Source organism: Theobroma cacao, chromosome 2 (assembly GCF_000208745.1).
Source record: "Theobroma cacao cultivar B97-61/B2 chromosome 2, Criollo_cocoa_genome_V2, whole genome shotgun sequence".
In the NCBI taxonomy this organism is placed as follows: domain Eukaryota; kingdom Viridiplantae; phylum Streptophyta; class Magnoliopsida; order Malvales; family Malvaceae; genus Theobroma; species Theobroma cacao.
The window spans coordinates 25567097-25573096 of NC_030851.1; positions in this window are offsets into that span (position 1 = coordinate 25567097).

Here is a 6000-nt window from a genome sequence, read left to right on the forward strand (position 1 = left end):
ACATGTAGTAATTTAATTTGATAAAACTAATTTTTAATAATTAAAAACTGCTCATAACACTTACCCAATGTTAGCAAAAAATAATCAGTGCATTAGTCTCAAAAACACTTCAAAACTATTCAGTTTTAACTTAGTTTTGCAAGCATTTTAATCCAATTACTAATTCTTAAACTAAACATGATTTTAAATCTCGTAAATCATGTTTTAATAAATCAATTACATACTGTCCAATTTCGAATTAAAACAGAAAAATAGATTTTAAAGAAAGCCTTCAAAATTGATATACACCAAATCAACACACAAGTCAATCTTATTGATTATCACCAAGTATCAAGCATGCATATTACATGAAAACATCAAACAAAGGCTTTGATACCATTGTTAGGATTTGACCCATGCTCAAATATGAAAATAATCAAGAAATCAAAATATAACGCAACGGAATAATAAACTACCATTTAATCAGAGAAACAGTCAAATCCTACAAGATCAATGTTTATGTTTTTCATGTAATTTTCAAATTAATTATGGACATTCATAAGTTGAAGAGTTACATGCCTTGCTCTAGATATCATAATCAAAAGCCAATTAAATTAAAATTGCTTGTGATGAAGCAAGAAATCCCGCAAAGATAATAAAATGATCTAAAATCCTGCAACCAAAATATTTGCTTCTTCACCTTTAGGTTTTGTCAAATCTTTAGCCACCCAAGTGTTTGACCTCTAACGATAATCCACATAGTGACCAAATAAGACTTTCTCAAAGGTAAGATTTTACTTGTGCTAGCAAGTTTTGTTTCTAAAATAAAAAGACTAAAAATGCTGGCCGAATCTTATTTTTGTCAAACAAAGAAAACTATTCTTTTCCTTTCCTTATTTTATGAAACGGTTGTAAAGTGGCTGAAAGCTTAGAGTTTTAGTTTGCTAACATAACATATTTATATAGCTAAACTAAGTTGTAACCCTAGACACAATAGTTGTATTTTAATTCAATTAAGTCCTTACGAACTTAATTAATTCCCCACTTTACTTTGGTTTGTTCCAATTAAGTCCAACTTAATTGATTATCCTTATTCAATCTTAATCATGTCACTTAATGTGTGTGACCCGTTAGGCTTATAACATGTTGGTAATAAATATAAATCCTAATCATATATCAATTTGATAATTAATTTATATTTCTAGATCATAAGAGGCATCTAGCAAAACATTATGACCACCAAAATGCTAGAGAGTCAATTAAAGAATTTGATAAAACCCCTTAATGATAAGCCTCTCAGTGCAATACAGTTCTTTCATCAAATATCCAGGATATGTCATAAAGTATAGCTCAGTGTCTACTTAAAACATTCCATATTAGTTCCACAATTCATGACTAACCTTATGAATTTATGAAATTAACTTTCCTCAAATTCATCATGCTTTGGCCAATGTCTTTATACAATTTAATCAAGAATTGAGAACAAGTGAGATACATTTATTCATACCACTTAGGGTGATGAATCCTTTCTTGACCACTTATTCACCTTCACATGCTTCATGACATATCCAAAAACACCCTGTTTAGACATCTGGTCACCTCCAGACCCATAGGGGTAAAATCAAAATATGTCATTTCCCATACAAGATGACCTGGTGTCTCAAGTCCAAGGACTAGTTGCATGACAATCACATGAGAACATACTCAATAGACACTTGAGTGAAATACCAAATGGAGCTTTCATAGTGGGTCATGTTCAGTGAACTTCTTCTTTAACAGGCGCCTACATGTTATCCTCAAGTATCCCATATATTTCAATCTATGAGATTGATTGCTTACTTCCCAAGTAAGAAGACTTAACATGTACCCGTTTTTTAGCATTGTCAATGCCCTGTCTTGACAATACAATGACTAGGAAGAATTTCAGGAACATGGCTTTGATGCATAGTGATCTCATAATTGTAACAACTTTACAATTCTCTTGCAAGGCCTTAATGTTCCATGAGCTTCATCCAATTAGTATTTAATAACTCCTCAATATTGCATTAACATGAAGGAAAACCTCTATCACATATAGTTATACGATTAAGTATGCATTAAAAGACAATCTATATCCCTTGACCAATCTAATTGGCTCAAAGGCATATACCAACGTAATAAAGCTTATTTTTTTTAAAAAAAAAGCTGATTTCTAATTCTAATTCCTAACCTTAAAACTTATATTAAATAAAATAAATAAAGTTAAGAATGTGTGAATTTCATGCATCATATCACTTTTTATAAGATAAGTAAACTACTTATAAAATGTTTTATTGTTTCAAATGTATAATTTAATCAAGTATATTATTTTTATATTATAAGTTTTTGCTTTCTTTTTTCTTGTTTGAAATTATAAAAATAATAATAGGACAAATTATTTTAGAAATATATTTAAATGAACGTGTGTGTGTAGATATATATGTATATATATACACATATATACATATACATATATATATATATATATATATATATACATAGCCATGATAATAATAAAGCTTTATGAGTATTGCAAATTCAAAAATTACTAAGAAAATCTTATACTGGAAACCAAAGAATAATTAAATAAAAGAATGCTTTCCTAACTACAATTCACAATGTATTCTACAATAGTTTGGTATAATGAAATAACAAATACAACATTTAAAAACCCAAAATTTGCAAGCTCTACTACTGGGAGAATCCTTACTATCATAGCGTGTGGGTTTGGGAACCTGACTGCTAGATGTAAAAATTTGAGAGTTACCACTAATAGAGCTGTCAATATGGGCTGGCTCGACCCGACCCTACCCAAGCCTTTGTGGGCTAAGAAAATATGGGTTGGGTAGGGCCAACCCATTTTTTATGTGGGCCACAAAAACCTCAACCCAGCCCACTATTTGTTAGCCCATGGGTTGTGTTGGGCCAGTGTCACGACCCGAAACTCCCATCAGGCTCGTGACAACCGCCGCGACGTCTTGATGGGCACTCATTACCCCGAATGCCGATCGGAACCCCGCAAGGCTTAGCATCAGCTTTCGCATCTCCTCGGTGAGCGACAGTTATTAAATCTTGCATTTCAAGAAATCATAAGTCGTTTCCAAATCAAAATCATAAAATATTATTTTCTGGCTCATAGAGGCATTTTCATCATTTTTCTTCGATAATACCGAAACTCACTAAAAACATGGTGTAAAAGCTAAATATGTTCATACATATTTTAAATCAGATAACGAAAATATAAAATTACTTTTACAATGACACGTGGGCCCCTAACTAACCAATAAGATGCGAGTCTATGAATCTATAATTTTGACAATGCAAAGCTAATTGAAGTCCTTGATGCAATCGGCTATCTACCTGCTATCCCGAACCTGAAATGTGGGGAATTGAGGGTGGTGAGATTATAGAATCCCAGTGAGTAAACAGATACCATCTAAACTATATAAAGGCGAGTAAATAGAGACAATTAAAAAAATAATTAACTTCAGCAAATTTTTCACATCACGAATATTCATTTCAACCAAATAATCAACATGGCTCGTGAATTACTCAAAACTTGGCTCATGCCAAATCCTGTACTCGATGACACCTGGACCAGGGTTGCCAACCGAGTCCGCCAAGGCTGTTAAAAATTCATATTTCACATAAATCATATTTTTATTTTGAAATATAGCCGTTCCATGACGTTGGCTGAGTCTCACTCTCACGCGGTAGTCCACGTGAAGTGCACTCAAAAAGCCCATCTCAAGAGATACCCTACGTGCCTCTACGACCGAGGTGAGAATATAAAGGAGTTTACCGTGCCCCTCTAATAGGCTGGCCCACGAAACCCCCCACTACTGCAGTAGCTAATCTTTTATCTACCACCTGATTTATAAAATATTTTTCTGCATGACATGGCAATTTATCGCAACCTAGCCTCTCAAGGCTAAATACAGAGTACAAATAATTCTAACACCAAAATCAGTTTAGCCATTCATGCTCATTTATTGTCATAAGCCATTCAATTTAAAACCATAAATTTACAACACAAGCAGACAGTCTCCAATTACTCTATTTTCAAAACCAGTATTCGATTTTTCAGAAAATTTATAAAATCATTTTATAAAATCATAATTTCTCTTAAAACATAGCAATTTACCATTTAAACTCATTTTTTTATAAAATCACACAATTGTATAAAACTACTCTAGATAATTAAGACGATAATAAGTTTACTCACAGTTTTCGAAAACTAAATTCGGGTACTCCAACTATTACTCATTGGGTGCGATTTCTTTGCCCTTGCCAGAGGATTCGCCACCTTGACAAATTGCACAATTAAGAGGTTTACTACTTTGGTACTAAACCAAAATAAACTAATTTATACTACTAATGCATGATATGAAGTGCAAAATGTCTAAATTTTACCTAAACGCTGTGTTAGCCTATTTCGATCTTTTACCCGATAAATCGATATACGCGTTCGTTTAAACTCCAAATTAATTTTTTTCAATTTCTATACCTCAACTGCACCTAAATTGACTTAATGTTCCTTAGTGTGGTGCAAATTATCAGTCCCGATAGCAAATTACGAAAATACCCATAGTGAGTAAAAATTCGTATTTTTGCTCCGAAAATTTCCATTATTTTCTAGGCTCATAATTCATCATTATTCATCATAATTCCTCAAATAAACATTGAGATCAGCAACCAATATTCCCCTAGAAAATTTGGCATAATGGGTTTCAATGGGAGAAAATTATTTTTCTAGCTTATTTTTGCTATATTTCAATATAACCTAACTAAAATCACTTAATTCAATTAAAATCAACCAAAACTCAAGTTCAAAACTCATCCATGGAGGTTTGGCCAGCTGGGTGTCCATACCCACGTTCTAATTTTTCATGAAAATGAGAAAAAAATGCATGGGTTGTCAAACCCTGCTTTGTAAAATAATTATAATATCATTCACATGCTCGATAGAATGTTTGTATATTTAGGAAGTTCGAGAAATCGTTAAAAGACGATATTGCCCCTAATGGTATCATTAAGTCGATTAAGCCTCGAACTAGTTCAAATAGGAATTTTAAGGTGAAATTAAGAGTTTCACAGTTCAGGGATGACTCAAAATGGTAATTAGGAGTTCGAGGATCAATTCGGAGTCAAATTGAAATTTTCACTATATAGGGGTAAAATTGTAATTTTTCCATCTGCGGACAAAATTTGAGATTTTGAGAGAATTTAGATCACATTTGACAAATTGGGGAATGATATGAGTATAAGGGATAAAAAATATGTCTATGGGCAATTTTTCAGTTTTTGGGGCAAAAATGTAATTTTTGATTTTTACGGGGGCAAAAGTGTAAATATCAAAAATTACTTCACCAAGACTTTGGATAAGTTTGAGAATTTTATCTAAGTTATGGATATTTTAAGGAATAATGTGTGGTGGAGATTTAAAGCTTGAAAGATAAGAATTTAAAAAATGGACCAATAATGTAGTGACATGTGGCAAGTTTAGATTATTATATTATTTAACTATAAAAATCAGCCCACACCACCATTTTCTCTTCATTATGGCCGGCCATAGCAAGAAAACAAAGGGGAAAAGAAAAACAAAAACCTAGGGGGAGAAATTCAAGGAAAAATTGGTGAAAATTCAAGGAAACAAGTGACCAAAGGTAAAATTTCTTGATTTTGACTTGTGCTTTACCTTTCCCATGCATTTCCCATCATTTTCCATGGTTGAATCATGTGATTTGAGGATGAATTCAATTCTGGAAAAATGGGTTAGGAGAGAGAAACTTGTTAGATTAATTTGATTTTAAGTTATGTTAGTGTTTTAAGTTAGTTTAGCATATTTAGGAACAAAACAACAAGAAAAGAATTTATTTTCCTCCATTACCATTATTGGCCGAATTTTCTAGGGGAATATTGGCTGATGATCTTGATGTTTATTTGAGGAATTATGATGAATAATGATGAATTATGAGTTTAGAAAAATAATGGGAATTTTCG